A 22,501-nucleotide genomic window follows, 5' to 3' on the forward strand; every position below is an offset into this window, starting at 1 on the left:
GGGTTCCCAGATGAGCCATGGAGAGGGGACTGAAATCCTCAAGTCCTCCCAGAAAGCCTCACTGCACGTTAGGACACTTCTCTCTCACCTTGCTGGATGCTTATGAGAAACCTGGCCCCAGGGCTCAAACTGAATTGATGGGGACTGGGAGACTGGGGGAGTGTTTAGAATACTTGAAAGAAATATTCTGTTCCTGCAATCAGCTTTTGCTTCTTGCACTGTGTGTGGCCACACACGTGCAAGCATCTCACCTAGAAGAGGTATGTTTGTGCACTTTGTGACAGTAAACACCTTTTCACAGTGAAACACTTGTGCTCCTCACATACTGCCCTTCTGTGTGCTTCAGGAATTTTTCACTCATCTAGACAGCAATGCAATTTTGAACTTTCCCAGGGTAGCAGTAACCTCCAGTCTTCACTTTTTGTAATATGTTCCATATGTTTCTTGATGATCCCACACATGAAAAATCATAGAGTATGTATCAGAGTATATATGTATGGATTCATCATCCATCCCCTTCTGCATGATAGGTCTCCTTGGAGGGGGGAGGTAAGTTCAGTACATTAGCCACTCAGGGAATGCAAACACCCATTTAATGAGTGTCAGAAAAACCCAGCGTGGGTGAAATCATCCCACACTTCCCATTATTAAAGACAACGTGAATGGGAAAGAAAATTCCTCCACAGGTTCAGTTTTCTGAGGTGTGGGTGAAGCTCCAAACAAGATCTCCCACATCCACAGGCAATGCTTCAACATGCAGTTTAAGTGAGATCTGGCATTCCTGCAGTTAATGATTTGTTGATTAAATACCACATTAGAATTTATTTATACAATAGGAAACATATTTTGCAATTTTTTTCTCAGATTTAAATTTCTAAACTCTCCTTCTGGCAACAAATCTAGTTTAGATCCACTGAAGTTATCTTTCTGTGATGATACAAATAGAGGCAAGGAATATTAATTTCAGTGGGATGTTGAGATATAGCCATCTGTTTGCCAAGCATGATTACTTTCAGTTAATTTCCAATAAAGCCCAGAAAAGCCACCAAAAATAGTCACTTTTGGATGTTACAGACAGCTTAGACTACTGGAGACATTTTAAAAGAACGTAGTTTCAAGTTGTTCTCTACTTGATTTCTGAATAGTTGGCCCTGTGACATTTGGCCAACCAAAAAAATGAGCATAATTTTGAATGGCCTCCTTGCACCATCTACAGGATTTGGTAGGACATTTTGGAGGTCATGATTTTAAAAACAGAAGTCCTTACCTCAGAAGTAGTGCCAACAGAGGCAGCAAGCAGAGAAGAAAGGTCCCTGTCCTAGTTGGGAAGTTGAGTGCAGCAAAAAGGAAATTTGTGTATATGAAACAGTAACAAGTCACAAGTGCCCATCTCCTGTAGTCTCTAGCAAGAGGACTCTACTCTACACCCTGGAAATTGGGCAGTTACTAAGAAAAGACATCAAAGTTAGCAGAAATTACTCCTACATACTCTAGAAAATGAACTGCAAGGCAGCCAGGCAGCTTCTGCAACTTAAATCACTGGGAGTAATCTGGAACTGTGATTTGAAAATGAAAATTTGATCAATCACAGAAACATTTAAGAAAAAGTCCTTTGCAATTTTGTTTCACAAATGCTTCATATTGCTGTTCATATTTTAAAAAAGGTATTTAAATTTCTTTTGCCCCCTGGAAGTGTTGTCAACTTCTATTTTATGTCATTCTCCTGCAGTGAGGAAGGTGCATCTTTTCAATGTATAGCAAAGCAAAACAGCCAATGGAAGATGTAGGGTAATATAAAACTCTACAGCATATGCTCCTTCACCAGGGAAAGGAAGCTTGTCACTCGACTCAATAAAAGACATAGAAATACCATGGGAATTTTCCCCCTCCAATTGGGCCCCAAATGTTCTCATGCTATACTTGTAATGTGCATTACTAGCTGATTAGAAGTGACATCAATTAGTCACATGTCTGTGTTTCTGATGGAAATAAAAATGAGCTTCTGTACACAAAATCTCAAATTCATCTCTACATTGCCTAGGGATTTTTCCTTCTGCAATATCAGTTATCGGTTTAATATAATATTGTTGACTTAACAATGATATATTTCAGGCTGAAGGCAGAAATGCATTTTGCATTAATAAATTGTTTTGAGATGGGCTTAAAAAATATTTCATTATATAAGAGAGGCAGCTATAAAACCTATTTGGTGGTCTTTCAATCACTGCTACCTGTGGCCTATTTGTGTGGATGGCATTCATCAGTATGGCAGGAAATATTAAGCAAGTGCTAGACAGTTATTAGCTCTCCTCAAGCAGAAGTCCTCATACCCTCTATTCATATACCATGGGAAAAATTCACTTGGTATTTTCTTTCTTGCAACTGTTCTGCTGTTCATAATTTGATGGAAAATTGATTAATCACACATTTAACTCAATGCAAGATCTTCTGCACTGTAATAAATTATGGCCATTAATCAATAAGTACAAAGTAATTCCAGGAGTCTGGAGACATGCTGATTTCTAATAGAAAAACTTGTGCTTAGGCCTTCTTGCCAGTGACCACTTCATCTGAGGTATTTTGCACCTGCCTCAATCCAATTAGATGACATAATTAATGAATCTCGGTGCAGTTGATAATTTGTTATACAAAAGAAAGAATGTTTTGGCACATCTATTAAGTCCTGATATACAAATCTTTGCAAAGGGGGGAATACTAGGAAGCCAAGAGGGGAACCTACAGCCTCTGCTACAGCAGAAGAAATCTCTGTTTATTCCAGGGCACTGAGTAGGCAAATTTTACTGAACTTAAAAATCTGCACGTTTCCTTCTGCCATATTTAAAGGGAGCCTGTGCAGAAGCCTTCCATGCCCTCTTGCTTCTTTTGTGACAAATTAAATGGTATGATTCGAGCAAGCATTCAGGAAGTTTTGTTTCCCAGGCAATCTAATCAATGTGTCCCTGGCCGCGTATCGGTTACAGTTTTACATATCGCAATCCATTTGCACCTGTTATGTCCAGCTAACATAGAGACACTCAATAGATTTTGGTGAGAGAAAGAGTGTGAAGATAAAAAGAACCAGTCTGCTGCTAATTCTGTCACTAGGAGACGCCATGAGCAGATTTTATTTAGAGACTTTGAAAAACAATTAGCTGAGGATTATAGGACTAAAAGGCCTTTACTAGCTGTACCTGGAAAATACTTTGCCCATTTAATGCCTTCTAAGCTGTCATTGTGCTTGAACTTCAGTCCTAGTGATTAATGAAAAGCTGCAGGGCACAGCTAGAAGCTAAAGTCTCAATTATGGAAAAGCAGTAACTAGTTTAATGTGCTGATGCTTTTATACTTAAACTGACAGCTGTGAAAAATGGCAATATTTCCAATCACGCTTTAATAATTTATCATTAATTTATTGGCATGTCCAACACACTTTAGTCCTACTGTTCTTTTTCTCCTTTTAGGCTCATGGCATTTCAATACTGGAGAGCAAAATCTGTTGCAAATCTCTAAGGACAAACCTTATGGTGCCTGAGTGATTACTGTTTGCAGGCAGTCAGTATTACCAAGGAGTCCACAGTTTATTGGCACAGATACAGCACGAACATTTTCGTGGGCTATGATATGTGAATGTGTTTCATTAGCTGCTGCTAAATTGCTCCAACTCCATCCACTTCAGTGGAGTTAGAGCAACTGAAGAACATAGATGGCTTTGTGGGACTGGGGGCAGTCAGGCTCACGCAGGCAGTTTTCGTTCGTCAGCCCAGCAAGCTCCCTGGATGGAGAACAGGAGCTGTCTAACTGCTCTAAATCAAAAATTAAATTTGGAAAGTGTCCCTTTTGAAGAGCACAGGCAGAGTGTCACCTGCTATGAAATCTGCAGAAACATTATTATGTTTAATACTTAACAACTGAATCAGTGCAGCTAAGTCAATTTAAACCAGCTGAAGATCTACAGTCCATTTAGTTTTGAAATATTTTGAATTTTTTCTTTGCTGTTTTGGTTCTTCCTGCTTATTCAGTTTCTCCTGACAAGGTGTATGAACAAAGGGAGAGGAACAAAGTGAAATAATAAAACCTTGTTTTAGTACAATTTCAATGCTGCATTTCCAATTTAGTATGTCATGTTTCATGGCTGTTCCCAGGTCTGCTGTGGACTGGACAAACACTCATGAAAATTAGCAAATATTATTTTCAGTGTTCATTACTGGTTTTTTTGACAGCAGAAGTTGACCCTATTTTATCTTTCATCTGATACTCCTGTCATTTATAAAATATTAGTCATCCAAGCAGGAGTGCCTCTCAATACTTTATTTTTTATGCAAAACCTACATTTCTCTTTGTGTAATGGTTGACGCAGTCTGGGAGAAACTCACTGCAATTTTGGGGGGAACTTGATAGTTCTTGAGCTTTTTGCCAAGCTCATGCAGCCCTAAATGGCAGCTGAGCTCTCCCTGACAGCGTGGTTGTGCTGATGGTTGTCAGTTCCTGGACTGAAAACCAGGCTGACCAAACAGTGGGGAAAGTTATTCTGGACTGTTTGATGTAAACTACTACAAAATTGTAACTGGCTGTCATTCATGACCTGGTTGAATAGGAGAGACATGGCTATGAGAGAATATTAACACCAATTGATGTAATGGTCTAACAAGTATAACATATTATATTGCTGGACTGTTCACAAAAAGCTGCAGTGTGTCCAATTTGGATTGATGTGATGGAAAAGACCTGTCAAGTGGGTTGTCCCATACGTTGAGAATTTGCTGTTTCCGATTAAAAAAAAAGAAAGATTTTTTGCCTTTGTTTGTATTTGCTTTTGAGATTTTTGGCTTGACATTTGGATAATTTTGATCATTCTTTTCCACACAGACAGAGTTTATACTAATTAGTTAACAGTTCAATTATTATCAAAGGGAGTTTTGAATGAAAAGAACCAAGTTCCCAGCCCTGCTCTAACTATGTGTTTGAGCACTGAGTGTAGCCCTTCATTAGCAACCCTGGAAATGGGCAAAGGGATGTGAAGCATTAGAAATACTTATGTCTACTATTGTTTCTTAAGGGAATTGAGCACCTCTTTTGGGAATTTCTGCCTGGAAAAAGGCAGTTTATTCTAATCCATATTATCTGTCATGCTGTAGACCTAATATTGTATGTTAGCAGCATGTGAAAGAGTGGAGGAATACAACAAAACATATACAGGTGCCTGGGATGTCTGGAGGTATGTCTGGATTTGTGAGATTCATGTCTGGCTGTTGCTGGTTGTACAGTCAGTCACCAGCAATCCCTCTATTACCACTCTGCCACCCTCTATTTTTCAGGCTCCTACTTTGAGGCTTGATTACAGCAATTTGGAGGATGTATGCAAACCAATTCCAGCTACTAATTGAAGGAACTCTACTAATTAGAAAAGGCTATGGAACAAATAACAATTGGCAAGTATGGGGTCTTTTTCTGTATGGAACACCCTTCATACAGTGACTTCTGTCTTGAACAAATCAATTATTACATTTTCTGGATAGGAGACAGACTTTGAAAATCATTATGCATATTGATACTATTGCAAATCTAAAAATATTTGGTATTTTCCCTAAAGCCCCAACTGCTGAAGCTATGTGATTGTGTAAGGGTCTTTGTTTCTATTAAGAAAACTGAAAATAAAATTTCGGTGATTCTTGATAGAGGGAAAGTCCTGAAAGTATGTATCCTAAAGGCCCAACTTGAAAAGGCAAATAAAAAGAGATTTTTTTTAAAATTTAAATTTTAAAATCATCTTTCTCAAAAGTGTCAGTATCTATTGGAAATGACAACAATTTTTTACTTTCTGAAGTTAGTACAGATATGACTGTAACTGCTACCATAGATTAGGTTTCTTTTTAGTGTGACTAAATGCAAAATTTGCAAGATCCAACTCCTATCTCTACCTCTATTGCAATTTTTAGTTGAGATATGTTCCCTAAAGAATGGTTCACATCTTTGCTGAGACAAACATTTAAAACATGTAGAAATGAATTTTGCAGGACATTTCTTATGGCACCTTATCAGAAACAGTCAATTCTTTCTTAAATTGATTTTTAAATGGGGCTATGTGTCATTGGGTAAACACTGATTATCTAGTCATTGGCTGAACATCTCTTCTCTCTCTCTGAAAGCAAGGCTGGTAGCTGGCTGCTGCAGGACCACATCTCAGGATCTTATCTGGGAGATGCATGGCTGCAATGGAGGTTTATCCCATGCTACTTCCAGATGAGGCTGTAACCTTTTCTGCTAGAGCAATCTTCTGTTTGTGCTAACGTGGGCAGGTTTACAAGAATGCATGCGTGCATTTTTACAGGAACACATCTAATTTATATATGATATTCCATGCATTTGCATTAGTCTTCAAGTAATAAAATAAAAAAGCATTAATTTCATGTTTGTCATCTTAAATGCACTCTCTTAATAAGCTTAAACCTCTTACACTTATACCTGTGCTTTATCTCTTCACAAGCGGCCCCATGCTTCCTAAAAATAGTTCTTTTCCACTATGAGAGAGTATCTCTTCCTCTGCTGCTGAATTGGATAAGAATATTGTCCATTCTGCACTAGAGGGATTTGTCTCACTTTCCCACTGCCTCAATGAGGTATTTTTAGCAGCTATTAATGTTAGCTTAATCCAAATATTATTTACAGTAGAAGCACCAGATATTTTAGTAATGTCATTTAATACATATAAGTCCAGAAAATGCTGAAAATTCAGTCCTATTGACACTTTGATAAGGTCAAGTATTTTCTCTTGAAATTCTATGGCTCTGGAATTCAGTATCAGGTGATGAGTGTCTCAGGTGCAGTGCAGGTATTTATTTGGTGTGGTCCTTCACAAAGTGCGTGTGACAAAAATCAGAAAAAACTAGCACACAGTCAAGGCTTCTCAGCATCTTCACTGACACAGACTGCTTTAGGACCTGGTTTGACCATGATCTTTGTCAAAGCCAACACTCAGTGTTTCTGTGGGCATTGCTGCCTGAGTGCAATATTCCCATGAGGAAGCTTTCATGCTACTGAAAACATTGTCTTGATGGACTTTATAGATTGCCCTAAACTATCATGACAAAATACCACTAACTTCTGAATTTGCCTAAGTACCTTAAAACACAAATAATACACTCTGTGTCTTATGCCAAATGCTGCCAGATTTCCTAGCGACCTACTTTCACTGAAGGTCAAAGCCAGACTTACATCACAGTGGGGTTAGACAGACACCACTTATTGTGCTAGGGGATCCTGCTTTGCACTTGCCAGAGAAAATATTACAGAGTGGACTTATTCCAATTGATTTCAACAGGTCAAGCTCAACTGTGCTACAAGAGATGTGAGACAGATTCAACAAACGAGAGAAAACAATGGGCTCTGTGCCACCTTGGTAGTGAGTAACGGGTGCTGTGGGTGGGAGTCAGCGTGTTGAAAATCTCCAGCCCATAAATGCATGTTACAGTTTAGCTTTGTGTCACACACAGCTTGGTTTGGAACATCACTCACACAGTGGTAAAGCCAGAATACCACTTCTAAGGAAAACCAAGTCTTCCATTTTTCTCCAGCTGGGTCCTTCCTTATTCATTACATTGTTTGCCCAAACTGTCTCTAGAGCTCAGGTAGAAGTTGGGCTTTCCTGCCCAGCTAGAAAGTGACACCTAATGTTTTCTAACTCCAGGAGACATTCTTTGGTTTGGACTGTGTTGGTAAAAATAACTGGGGACTCTTCTTCTGACTGCCAGTCCTGGACTTCCCAGCTTCCTCTTTGTAGCCCAAGAGCTTGTCCCTCCTGTAGTGATTGCACCACCTGCACATTGCCTTGGTGTAACCATAACACAACTTTGCTCTCCCCTGCGGGGGATGGTGGAGACTGCTTTCTCCTGAGCCCAGGCACACGTATCTTACACAAATACTGTTTTGTGGTAGGAAATGAAAGAGTAGCCAATTATTCTTCACCTTTTCTTGCCCCTTTGCCCTTCCCTTAAAAGTGGATCTAGCCTGGAATAGTTCACTAAAAGTCACATTTCATATAACAGTTTTTCAGAGAACCTTTTCTTTTTCTTTTGTGCAAGCTGAAGTCATGCTTGGCCACGCTGTGACACTGAAGCCCATCCCAGATGAATAGAAGTGATTGTGTCCCTGGCCCAACTTGGGGTGTTATGTGCTGGCTCTACAAGGAGGGGTGTTGCATGGCTTACATTACCAGGAAACAGATAGAAGAAAGAATTCTTTTTTGTTTTAAATTTAAAAGAGGGCATCAAATCTGCACAATGAGTCAGAGGGCCTCACTGGTAGGCCCGGCAGTGGGGGGATGCTCTATTAATTGAAATATCAGTGGTGGAAAGTGAGAAATTGTCTTCAATGCAGACTACCTAAATACTCAGAAGTCTGGAGATAATATGTGCTCTGATTGATGTATTGTGAGTGAAGGCACACTCACAGTACCAGGGTAGTGCAATGGGAAAGTTCAATTTCAGATGTCTAGGGCAGGAGCAGATCGTTTGATAGACCCTCTTAGGGAGTATAACAACTTGGAAAGTTATCTCTAAGTTTTGATAATCACTTTGCCTTCTGAGACTGCCAATCTATTTCTTAACTGTTCTTTTTAGTGTGAAAAAGTCTCCCATTTCTATTCTCTGCCCTACATACTTGGGTCAGGAAGCGAACATCCTATTTTTATAGCTTTGAAGCAAAATGGATATATAAGCAGCTGATTTCTTCACAGAATCCTTCTCAGACATTCTTTTATTTTTTTTTTTTTTACAAGAGGAGTCCTCACTCTTTCACCAGTCTTTACCTTAAAAGAAATAGGGCAACACAACTAAAGAAGATTCACAATTTTACCTGCTGAAGGGCACTGTAGTCAATGGTATTCAGCCCTGCAAGGACCTGCTAATGTTATTTAAACTGTGGCCCAATTAGAAAAAAAGGCTCTTTAAAAAAATATTTTTGAATTGCATACAACAGAATAAAAAGATATTTTAAAGGAATGTTCTAAATTTTCCACTAACTGAATTTAGCATTTTTTTGTTTGATAGATGAATAAGGTTTTGTTTGTTTTGAACACTCGTGCTGCAAGAACTCATGGAAAGCACATTCAAATCTGTATTACTGCAATTTCAGGCTCAGTTTTGGTTTGGGAAGAGTTCTGGAGAAACAAGATTACAGGAACTAACTCCTATCTGGGACAAAGGCTTTTGATGCACATTTTGCTTTTACAAGACCTTATTAGCAGGCATTCTGTTTCTTTGGTAAAATGAGTCACTTATTCAGCTTCAAGGTACCTTTTTATAAATATCAAAACAGATGATTTCTTGCAAGCAATTATTCTGGAGAAAGAACAGTGAGGGATCATTTTAGGAAGGAAATTAGGGGAGACACTTTAATGTACGCAAACACAACATATGACAGTAGCATTGCATTGCTATGTAAAACAAGTCATTCAGATTTATATATTGAAGTCTCTGTTAGTAGTTAATCTGCTGCTGGCCACCTGCAGAGGAGGAATGGAAAAGGTTCCTTTTGATCTCTTTTGTGAAATGACCTTTAAGGGTGAAAAAATATAAAAAGAAAATAAATGTGAATGAACCTTAAAAGGTTTGGTACAAATATTCTGTTGGGAACTGTTTGGTCCTTTAAAAAGATGTCCACATAGGATATAAAATGTATGAAAGAGAGTAACATCTGTGCTTTAGGTCAGGAAGGCTTATCACCCATTAATGTAACTCAGCTAACTTCTTACAGGTCCCTGAGACACAGTGTTAGTCTGCTGGGTTACTTTGTGAGTGTGCTGTGTCTCAGCAGAGAAGAGCAGCTTTGAATATGGAAATGAAGGAGGTAAGGACAGCAATTTAAACTCTGCTATGCAATACACCTCTCCTTGACAAGGGTTCCATTCAGGTGTGGTGTTTTGCTGACCCCTATGTAGTTTATGCATCTCTGTGCCTAAACTCCTGGTCTTTGTCTTGTACCTGACTGCAGGTTTGGATTCAATTTTGCTGGTAGGAAAAGAGATTTAACCATGATTTATACCCATTTGAGTGGAAGGGGCCAAAGCAGAGCTCCTTCAATCTTGCCTACATCAGCAAACACTATAGATTCACCCATGCATGGAAATAAAACTGAGCGCTTGCATCTCACATTATCTTTGTGTCTAAATGAGGCTAAATGTCTGAAAATCATGCTCATGACCTCTGAGTGGGCAGAGATAATTCTACCTATTATACCTCTCCACTTTCCTAAGATCCTGGATTTCTCAAACTGTCTGTAAAAGCCCAGGTTCTCCTCTGACCCTTGCACATACCCAGACACCAGGAAGACATATGTCTTAACAGATAATGGCTCCATTGTGTGAATACTGTCAGTATCATATCAATGTGACATAAATACAGCAAATTAGCTGTATGTTACTTACATCAGAACTGCTCCAGCTCTTTGTGTGGAATGGAAAAGGTGCAAGTGAAAGCTCTCTGAAGCAGCATGAGTCTTTTCCTTTTTTAAATAGTGCTTCTGTGAAAACTGCACCAAGTTTTAGATTTGGTACTAATTCAAGGCTATTTCTCCCCCAAAATAAGAAAGAACTAAGGTTAATAATTCAACCTAAGCACTGCAAAATTTGCACTCTGGCAAAATTTTCCTTAAGGAATATTATTGCCAGTCTTGACCATACACATGTGAAAATTACATGTTTCTTGTTCATATCACTGTAGGCTTATCTCCCTGCCACTATCATAAAATATCTTCTTTCATTACTAAAAGACAGATCAGTTAAGAGAGCTCTTTGCAATTACCTTTAGTTTTGGAGACTCCAATTCATTGAATTCCTTTCTGTTGTATCTTCAGAGATTGCAAAAATTAGATCTATTTAGTCTCCTGAAAAATAAAATTTTAATTGTGACTCTTTTTCTCTTCTAGGCATTTGCAAGGGGTACAGCCATTGATAAGGCATAATACTTCTTATGTCACTCATGAAATATTGCAAAATTATATTCTGAGAAGTGATAGAAAAAATCAAATGAAACCTTTTTCTTTGACCACATGCACTTCTCAGGTCTAGACACATGGTGTTCTTTTAATATACAAACATATTAATAATAAAAAGACATCCAATAACTTTTGGAACTAAATATGCATTTGCGTTTGTAAATTTTTACTGAAGTGTGATGTAACAAGTGTTATGAAAAATGTTTTTAAGTTTTTCTCAACTTACATCCCTTCCTTAAAGAGTAATTCATGAAACAAGGAATGCGCCCATGTCTGGTTGTGTGTAATCAAAAATGATGCATTACTGGAAATTAAATGTAGGCAATATTTTTTCAGAAAGTATCAAATAATGAATACATTTGCTCCCCTTTTTTGCAAACACTTGAATGTTCATTTCATAAGCTTGTGTTCATTCTCTCCCTGCCCTCTTGTCATGGGAACATCTCTAAACAATGGTTTTCAACAAGTCACTTTTTTCAATTTTTTAGCTGTAAGGTATCAAATTGCACCAGTCTGATTGCGTGTGTGTTTTTCTATAACAAGTCAACACTGAACGCATGAACAAATTACTAGGGTACATTTTAAAATTTAAAGAATAGAAATAAAACTTTGCACTAAAAAATTCTCCAGTAGTGTTCAGTAGACTTATTGTCCTCTAAAATTGTAAATATACTTCTGTTTTCAGAGAGAGCAGCCCTGTTATGATGATGTAATTTGTGTGAATTTTGCCAGAGGAGAACTTTGAACAAATATGTTGTGGATTAGTCCAGCAATTTTTTCAATGTGTAAGATTATCCATGGAAGTCTTTTCTGGGAAAGGGCAGGACTTCACAGAGACGTTCTTCCCTTCCAAAATACTAGAGATGTTATATAAACATTACCCTGACAAGAGGCTTTATTCTTACTCTTGTGCTATTATAGCTCTTCAGTCAGCTCTGACTCAAAGCAGTGATTACACTGAACTTGGTGGGATGTTCATATTAATGAATTAAAAGCATATTTGATGCATATTAGAGTTCTGCCTTTCTGTGATATCTTGACTACAAATTTACAACATGACACTATGAAGAAATATAAATCTGGTTAGCCAAATGTAATTTACTAACCTCAGAAATTACAGCAATCAAAATTTGCGTATTTGTGTAAGACCAAAAATATCTGTATCTTCCTACTAATAGGAGCACAAAACTCCTATATATCCCTTGGTTTTCCACCAGCTTCTCCACAGAACTCAGCAAGAGCCTTCATATGTATTTGTAAATGCATGCACTGCTACAGCACCAATCTGCTCTGAAAAAAACAGGGTTATAGATTTCCATCTCACTTTGTTACCACTCACACTGACTCATTTCATAATGGATATGCCCTACAACTAATGGGATGGCTCCTTGCTTGAGTTCCCTGGTGCTGAGGGGCTTTGTGAGTGGTGCAGGTGTAATGAAGGACATGTTTCTCAGTCTTATCTGAGACAGCATCACCTTAGTCAAATCTTTTTCTATATGTAATTGCATATGGTTTAATTGTTAATGGTTAATTGCCTGTACTCTACCTAACCCTCTATCTTGAAACAATTCTGATGATATTTGAGATGATAATTGAAAATTACGCCAGTGTCTCAGGAGCCTCTGTTAGAACATCAAAATAGGTTGGATAATGTTAAAAAGAATAAAAAGAAGTATGGATAAACTGACCCTTACACTTTGCAGAACACAGGATTGAATTTAATATAATTCTTAAGTACTCTGTGGATTGACTGGTTGCTCAACAATTGCACAGCTTCTGACCCCAGGGCTTCCTGAGCCATAACAAGAGATGGCCACACTTCAAATGATAATAAAAATGCTAACAATAATCAGGACAATAATAAATTACTGGTACTCAGCACAGAGATAATTTATTGGAATTTTAAGACTTCTCTTATTTTATAGCTGAGAAAAAGCAAAGGTTAATTTATAGCCCATTTGTATTTTTCATTTTCAAGCCCATACTAAACCAATTGAACAACTTCACTGTGGCTCAAGGGAAATTTGGTCACTGCTTTATTGGAAACAGAATTGGTGACCTAGAACCTCCTCCTCTCTGGCAAGACTGTGACTGCATCCATTCTAAATCAGAGGCGTGGATACTGGTGTAAAACTGCAGCAACACCCCGGTGGAGCAGGTCTTTAATCCACCACATCCATGCAAATTGTGCAGACCTCAGAGAACTAAATATTCAGACTTTGTATTTATGCTCAGAGAGGGGAAAACACGCCCATAGTTCATTCGCATAATAAATGTGATGGGAAAATAATTCTGTGGGGACAAACATTGTTTGGTTTGTCATGAGACATACTTGACAGTTACTGCTTTGTCCCTTTTGTGCCATTGCAATGCAGTGGTATGATTGTGCCATAAATCTGAAAGACTGTTTTGCAAAGTTCGTATCTGTGCTTGCTACCTTTAATATTAATAGGAGAATATCTTTAAAGTGAGTAAATTGAGAAAGTGGCTGAAACTATAGTTTATAAAAGAAGATTAGTGGGTTTAATATGCACTGGAGAGTAAAAGAAAAATCTTATTACTGTATGGAGAAATTACCTCATAAAGAAGCTAATACAGCAGGCTAGGGAGTAATTTTTAACAAGGATTTTATGATGCACAAGTGTAGGCAAGTTAATGAACTTATCTTTCTAGTTATTTTCAGATTGTAACAATGCATTTCTTTTCAGTTCCTGTGCTTTAAAAAGTAAAACACATTTAATCACTTACAATAAAACTAACTCATTAGTTTGATAAATCAAGTAAGATCCTATACTGCTCCTGTTGTGGCACTGCTGCTAAGAAACTAGATCAGGTGAAAACATTAAGTATGGAACAGAGCAAACAACCAGGTTTATTCATTATTGGAATTAAAAGGTGTCACACTGACAGGGAATGTTCATTTTTGGAAAGACCTGCTCTGGTCTCAGTAGCAGAACTTAGGAAATAAAACTAAAATAGGGACCAAGGCCAAGATTTTGCTTAAACAATTCCACTCTGCAAAATAGCCATGTGGTCTTTGACATTCATAAAACAGACATCTGAAGAATGTCACATCCAACAGCAAAGAAACCACAGGGGGGAGTTGGTAAATACAGAATGTCCATCTGTCAGCACCCCAGCATGGCATGCGTAGGTATTGTTTAGGAGGAGCATGTCCACATTTTTCTGCCCAAATGCAGAAGACAGACTGCTGAGTAAAACAGTTCAATCTTTATATTGATTAAAGAGATGTGCTTTCCTACCATACAACAATCACTGTACTTGAAATTAATTCAGCAACAATCTGAAGGAAAGACTGAAGATTGTCAGGCACTCACTGCAGCTTTTAATACAGATGTCCTAGAACAGAAATACTGTGGACACACCACAACAATTTGACACTACAGCAGGGCATTTCATCGAGAGTTTATCAGAACCTCATCTAGACCACAGCCATGTAAGCCACAGTCTTGTTGAATGTTAGCATTATTCACAGCCTCCTTCATGTCACGGCATGGGACAGCCTTCCCAGAAGAACACTGGGGAATAAGGTGAGAGAGGAGTGTGCTGGGAAGATGAGTTATTGCTGATCAACTCACTGACATAAACAGATGGGAAGGAAGGATTTCTCCTCCACTGATGAGAACATTCTCCCACATGGATGTGGAAGAACTGTCTGCAAAGAGCAGCAGCAGGGAGATTTCTGCTCTTACAATAGCATCTGAGTGATGAGAAAGTTGCATAGTGCTCAAGGCATTTGAGTGTCCCCACACCCTTGTTAAAGGCCACAGTCGGCAATCTTTACTGCACTGAAATAATTAATCTAAAAAAGCTTATGGTTGGTGGAAAACTGGAGCTGTAATTAGCACAGTGTATTCACCTTGGTGTGAAGAAGTATTACTTTTCCCAAGTCACATTTTATGGTTTGTACACTGCCGATGAGCCAGTAAATGCAGCTGAAATGATTAATTTACTATCTACGGTTCACTGGTGGGGATTCTTTGTTCAAAGTAAATATCCAAAATAGTTGTTCTGAGTTAAGGTGCATCTCCCTACTGTAACAAGCACTGATCTGAATCTGGCTAGAGACATATAGAGAGGTCTATTCATCCATCTGTCTATAAAACCTTTGAAGGGCTTTTTGAAAGAATGTCTGACAGTTATTTTCCTGCTTCCCTGCTTTATGGTAGACTCTGCTTCTCTCTTTTAGGGGTGCAGGATAAGACAAGTTTTACTGAGTTCTTCTTTGAATCATATCTCCCTACAAGTAATTTAGGCTTTGAGGGAAAAAAGTTCTCTCTTCCTTTACTTTTTCCTCAAGAAAATTTTCTATGAGAAAATGCTGTGAACTGCTGAAATTTGGTGCCTAAAAATATTTGCAGGGTGGGGAATACGATTTCCATCTTTCTGATTCCAAGACTCACATTACATTCCTCTGCCCCTATCCAGTCATGAAAATTTTGAATCTACATATTTAATCCTCGGAGCTGGTGATGAGTGTCTAATATAGATTACCCTGAGCTTAAATTAAAAGTCAGATTGCTCCTGAATTCTGCCAAATTTAAGGCATCTCAGTCATTGAAGTTGGTGTGACCTTGTCTCTGGTGTATGGAGCTGACCTTTCCATGTGGTTGATACCACAGTAACTGGATGCATCTAAAGAGCAGGCTTACATCAAAATGATGTGATTCAGTTCAGTCACTTCTTGAGAAAAAGAATTAAAGCAGAATTGACTGAAAACTGAAATAATAGATGCATTGTTTCTTATATTTATTGTTATATATATTTAATTTGCTCTCTATAAATGAAAATTATTTTTGCTGCAAAATGGAAATATCTGCAGTGCAAAGGTAGCAGATGTTGATCATTGTGATTAGAGAAACACTCTCAGTCAGGTGATGAATGACATGTTTGCAAAGCTGAAACTTTACTGGAAGATTTTAGCTGTTTTCTATACACATTTGGAAACCGATAAAATGACAACACTGAAGTGACAGGATAGAAAAAGTGTGTGAAGAGAATGGGCCAACTTTTGCTCTCAGTAACGTTATGCAAATGTAATTGCAGTGCAGACCAAGAAGTTTCTCTAGATTTATGTCACTCCTTCCTCTTTAAATCAGAACTACTTTTGGGGAAGGTGCAATAGTTCTAGGACAGCATTTACCCAGGAAAGAATATTTTGGAAGAAAAAAACCTTGCTGTGCTATTTCCCCCACACTATTAAAGCAATGTATCCTTCTTTAGACTGTACGAATTAATGAGTGAACATACAACTGTGAGAAAACCTTTAACAGCCCAGTACCAAAAGCAGCCATCCCTTCCCACAAAGACAATCTGCATAATACGATCAAGTAGAAATGGTGAACTGTCACAGGAACATGCTCTTACTTTCAAATTTGATGGATTGAACTTGGACAGAAACTTGGACAGAAATAACTAAAAAAAAAACAATTTTTTTAGTTTAGCTCAATACTTCTGCTGCAGAAAACAGTTGTGTGCAAATAACTTCCCAATAAAATGAGCACATCATCCAGAAAAACAAGCTCAGAAGCAGATACTGTTTTTTCAGGCACAAATTTTCAATTATCATGGGAAAAATAGCAAACATTTTCCACCGAAGTTTGTTCATGTTTTGAGAAGTGATTTCATCTGCTGGGCTTGCCTCATTTTTGCATATGTTTTGCATGAATAGCTCAGCTTCACTGGCTGAAACCTTCTCAGGAAATGAAATTCAAAGAGCCGTGTTAAAAGCTGTCATCAAAAATGTCAGGTCTCAGTTTGCAACAGGGGTGTATTTACATGCCTGTGTTCCCAGTGCACATGCTGGGGCTGGGGGAGTGGTTTGTGCACAAATGGGGGGTACAAGGGTTTACCTGGCACAAGGAGGGGATAGTGCCAGGCAGCTTCACTGACCCCTCAGCTCTGAATGGTGCTGAGGGAAACATTGTTGACTGAGACACAGCAAAGAAAACCATGAAATGCTGTGTTTTAATATATTACGTACCCCCTCTAAACTTGCACTCACTCCCACCTTGGGGATCCAATCTTTCTTGATGTTGGAGGTGGTTACTAACAAGACTCTTCCAGGGAACAGTTGGGGGCACCACTTGCACTTACCAATTAGCCATCTGTCACTCTGACTGATCACTTAGCAATAATGATATAGTAGTGATCAATTTAGTGATATTTCTGGTAGGGGAACTTGCTTGGGCTTTACATTGTAAGCCAAAGAGAAAACCAGCAGCACATCTTGGGAGAATGCCATGGAAATTGTGTTTTGTATTGCACAATGTCCTGCTGGAGTGCATTGTGTAGCAGGAAGAGCTGAGCTCACAGTCAGATGTCAAGCTCTAGATCTAATGTTATCAGGAATATGACTGCCAGAGGAAAGAATTTGTTGTGTCAACACAGTGCCTAGAATAAGGCTGTCAGAAACCAAGTGTGGAGCAAGGATAAGAAAACTCTTAACATTGAATGCTAAAAAAGAATGGACATAAGCCTAGGGAATAAAAGTATGTACTCAGAAGAGCAGCACAGAGCAAACTTGAACTCAACCATTGTTAATGTTCATGTAAGAGAACCTTTGGTATCGAATAAATCTAACGTGAGAGTCAGAGAAAGAAAAGTGCTAATTGTGGAAAGTCAGAAATGAAATTGTAACAGACAGGTCTGAAATATCACTTCAGGGAAAGCAAAGGGAGACCTGCAAGGACAGGTGGCCAAGAAAAAATAAAACCCTTTCATGGAAACTGTGCATCCATAGTAATGCAACATAAGGCAAGAACCATATTGTTGGGAGCAGGAGTGAGCGTGGCACGGCCCAGCACACCCTCTCCCTTGGAGTCTGAAGCCTCCCAGGGTGGTGGAGCTTTAGCCAGCAGGCCCTGACAGATGCTGCGGGGGGATGGGGGAGCCTTTAGTGAAATCTGATTCTTTATCTTGTTCTCCAGCTTTTCCTGATAAAACCAGTTCAGATGCAAGGGACAGCTGAGTGCTCTTGCCCCTGCCAGTAGGACCATGGCCAGGGCTCATCTCACTGCGGGGCGACCATCTGCTGCCACTTAACAGCACAGGAAACCACCACTGAACAAAAGCATCCACTCGTAGAGCATCCCACCTCCTGCAACAAAATGGAGGCATAAAGGCAGCGCTACTTCATCGCATACAATTTACAGTGAAGAGAGGACAGCAAACAGTGTAAGTAAGCTTATCTGGGAGCTTTCCCCCTAGATGTCACTAACAGGTACAAGGACATTATTATGAGGCTTGATACAGCCCAGGCAGACGAAAGGGAGCAAACAGCAACCACAGTGGTGGAAGGATGGGAGGGAGGGAGGGAGTGTGGCCTCCCCCATCTGCAGAGAAACCCCTCTGCTGTCACTGATGTTGAAAGAGGCTAAGCCTGGTGTAGGAGCAGACAGGGTGATGCCTTTCAACAGCATCACTCCTCAACAGTGCAGAATTTCCTGGTGATCCTCGGCATGGTATTTTGGTGTTTCTGTCAGTCCATGTACATGTTCACATGCCATATTGGGCTGCTGGCTGAATAGAGGATCGTGAACACATACTGCGAACATCACTCACCCAGAGATTTGCCTGATTAAAAACCTACCCTCCATGAATTTGCTTTCTGCATATTTTCTAATTTTTTTTTTCACAAGGAAATTTAAAATCTTTATTTTGCATCAATGTCGTGGGAAAAATGTCCTTTCTTTTCATAGAAGATTTGAAGTGAATAGAAAGGTCTGACATTGGTTTATTAAAACCTCCCCACTTTAACATAAGTTTTCTTTTTAAAGGAAATGGTAAAAGTTTTAATCAGGTCAAAACTGATCTAGGATGTATGCCAGCAAAGAAACACATAGATATGAAGTTGCCAGCAATACAAACATACCCATTTATTGCATTTTGACTAGACAATCAATCAGAGAGAAAAACAATGGCTTTATTATGGAAAAATATTAAAGCATATAGAACTTCTAAAGAAGGGGGTAAAAGGATGCAGATGCACATCCCAAATGCAGAGGAACACTCAGTCACTCTTCCTACCTATAGTGACTGCTGACATGTTCATCAAGCAAAACAGATCCTTCTCACAGAACCTGAAACTTCTGGGAAGCAGACTGGCCTGCCAGGGGTGTAGTCAGTGTCTTGTGTAGGCCTTTCTAGAAAAGAGTTCTGAGAGGCAAAACGTAACCAGATGATCAGGGCAAGGAGAAGCTTTTCAGAAGCATCTTTTGTGTGTTCTGGACTGAATTTAGGTCAGCTTTGGATTTATGGCTTCTAGCATAATATTCTGTCTGACCTCTAAGATGATCCCAAGACATGATGTACCCCCAAATGTACACCCAAGTGGTCCTCTGGGTGTATTAAACAGCTCTTTTGGACAGGGACCTGAAAGGATTGTGCAGAAAAGAGGACACTTAAAGTGACTGGCTTACTTTTGGCTTTCCTGCAGAAAGGGCATAGTAGTAAGCCAACGTCTTTGATTACCAGGTCTTTATTGTCCGTGAAGCCATTGAGTCAGTTCTGCTTTTTTATTGTGACTTAATTTTATCAAACAGTAAGGGCAGAAGCATCCCATTCAAAAGAAGCAAAAAATGTTCTGGGATAGAAATGCTGACAGTAAAACTCTAGGAGCATTAAATATCTCAACCTGGAGTTTATATTTAGATTTTAACATTATATTTAGCTGTTAGTTTTCAACTGCTGCTGTAGACTCTCCTCCCCACCCCATTCACCCCTTTGGAAAAGGATATGAGTTTGAAGTACAAACTTTGCATTTGTCATTCAGACTAGGGTGGGAACTCCACCTGCTCACAGCCTTGCTCTCTTAAAAGCTACTAATCCTCATAAAACCAACCTTTCTGCTTCCTCCCCCTGCCCCCCCATCTCTAATTTCCTGCATTCCTCACACTCTATTCTCTCTTTGTGTAGAAACTCATCTTGTTCTCTTTTGAACATACTGATTCATAAACATATGTTCTAAGTTACCTCTCTTGTCTTTGGTAATGTATTCCACATGTTTACATGCCATTTTATGAAATAGTTTTCTTTAACCTTTTTATTTGCCTCAATTTCCTAATGTTCAAAATATATTCTTTTCTTTCATGTTTTTTCTTCATAAATATATTGTACAGCTAAACAATGATGATTTTAATCAAAACCAAAACTACAGAAGGCCTAATCCTTCATTGACACATGAGGCTAAATTCTGTCCGTAGTTACTTTTGCACAACACCAGAGTGGGTAAAGCTCTTCACTTTCACTGGATTTCAATGTTGGCAAATCACCTTTATGGCTAAATCTTGACTTATAAAGTATCCAGGGGAAGCTGAGAGGTATACTAAAGCAATTAAAAATTTTATTGCTAAAATGGCAAATTTAAAAATTATGTTCTGGTATAGCTGAGTGCATGTTGTGTCTGTGTGTGCAAGTGTGCATGTGGGTGTGAGCATGTGTTGTTAAATCTAAGGATAACCATGCAAGTTGAATATCCCAAACACAATGTATGAATTCTTGTCTTTTTTCATTAGTAAGTTATTCAACTTTAATAATAAATGCACTTGGAATTGCAATAGTCAGGAAAATGTACAATATAGGATTTCATAAAAGCTTCATTAAAAAATAAATAAAAAGCAGCAGCAAATAACCCAAATGAAATAGATGCAGTTTTTAAAATCCCTCCACAGATATGCTGCAGAGGGAGGGACATGCAAAGGGAAAACAGAAAAAGGCCACTCTGCAGCCCAAGCACTAACAGGAGATGGTAGAATTCTGTAAATGTCATTGAAGGTGGCTTCTGGTGTTTGTATTTTCTGGCAAAACAGGAGTTAAATTGATCTTGCAAAGAGAGACTATCCATAACTCCAAGGGGTAAACATCTTTGACTTAGAAGGTTCAAGGGACCACCAAATGATTAAATAAGATTATTAAAGTTCAGTTTTGCTTAGCTTTGTTGAGGGTGGTGGTCCAGTGCCTTTATAGTCTACTGTCTGCATACTCCAGTAACAGGGACATTAATACTCTACACTGGTCCTGTTGTCAAAAGCAACACTCAAACAGATAAATTGCCCAGCAGTAATTGTGTATTAAATGTCAATTGAAGTAACTTACATAAATTCCTGCTAAGGGACACATAGGTTGCAACCTATGCTTCCATTTATCCAAATCCTATGTGAAACCAATCTGAAATCCAATTAAATGAATTTTTGATAAGAGAATGAAGTTATTAGATGCATAAAAATCTGCCAATGTGCAGTGATTGCCTTAGCAGTGAAATAAAATGCACGGAAAGGATAAACTTGTGGTAAACCAGTTCATGACATGTACTGAACATGTTGTGGAACCCTCACAAATGAATATGTGACAAAGGAATAAACATGAAAGAAATACACTGATTGTACACTAAGGCTGTGCATTTCAGAGAGATTCACCGTATTATCTTCCTTATTCATGTGGATAACAGGCTTACTTATGTCTTCAAAAAATAATTCTTTCTATCATACTGCAACAATTCTAAGCATAGTGATAAATAGGAAGTATGAAAATGCTAATGTATAAGAGCTAGTGGAATTTTAAAGGATCAGGACTGAGCCAAATTTTTAGATGAGATTTCTTGACATGGAAAAACCTCACTGAAGAAAAAAAATGAACACAACAATATGTGCATTGCATATTTATAGTGCAATAATTTGACTCTGAGATTTACGTAAATCCATTTCAGTGGTTTTATTCCTGTTGTACAGCTCACATGGTTTTGGCATCATTTGCTACTTATGAGCAACAATATCAAGCAGATTTATATTGTACAGGTTTTTTCTTTTTTAAACTTTAATGTAACTTAAATTTAAAAATGAAAGCAGAAACTTCAGCTGGAACAACCTGTGCTTTGTCAGTCAAGTGCAATGTTTGAAGAAAATAGTACTGTATATTTTTATTTTTAAAAGGGACAATGTTTTTCTTAAAATTAAATGAAAAGTATCAACTGACTAATAATTTCTGGGTAGCAAAAAAGGAGAATATGCAAAAATTGTCTGCAGAAATATCTGTACAGCCACTTCCCCCTTCTGGCATTCTCCAGATCATACCTCTAATGCCTCACTCTTCCATGACAGACATGAAATCCGTGGGACAACACAAGACTTAAGGGCTGGATCTGCTGTTTTTGACTGCAAGAAATGGTGAGGAAATCTCATCTGCTCTCTACATCTCTGCAAAGTTTGCATAAAGAGAAGCAACCCCTTTCTTGCACTTTTGGCATCCCCACAACCTTATGAATATCTGGAGTATAAATGACCTTAAATGCCCAGCCTGAACACAGGGATGAATTTACAGGGGTGCCCAGCAGCTGTGTCCACTGCCTGGCCACCAAGGACCAAGGCCAGAGGGGCAGGAGGCTCTGGGAAATGAGGAGAACCACCAACACTTGGAGGTGCCTGAGGCTGTGAGGCATTTTCACCTGGATGGCAGGGGCAAGGCCAAGGGACTTTGAGGGTCACTGCAGAGC

At 38.7% G+C, this 22,501-nt stretch overlaps 1 long non-coding RNA gene across 1 annotated transcript in view; it reads left to right on the forward strand.

Moving 5' to 3' along the window:
• LOC139594686 (uncharacterized) overlaps positions 1–22,242 on the forward strand; it is a 41,063-nt gene extending 18,821 nt beyond the window's left edge. The window contains exons 3-4 of the long non-coding RNA XR_011680732.1: positions 17,943–18,189; positions 22,110–22,242. This is a non-coding gene — a long non-coding RNA (uncharacterized lncRNA). The remainder of the gene's footprint in view (positions 1–17,942; positions 18,190–22,109) is intronic.
• Positions 22,243–22,501: the final 259 nt, after the last annotated feature.

This window comes from Agelaius tricolor, unplaced genomic scaffold, assembly GCF_023055355.1.
Source record: "Agelaius tricolor isolate 1412-34295 unplaced genomic scaffold, bAgeTri1.0.p SCAF_12, whole genome shotgun sequence".
NCBI classification, from domain to species: domain Eukaryota; kingdom Metazoa; phylum Chordata; class Aves; order Passeriformes; family Icteridae; genus Agelaius; species Agelaius tricolor.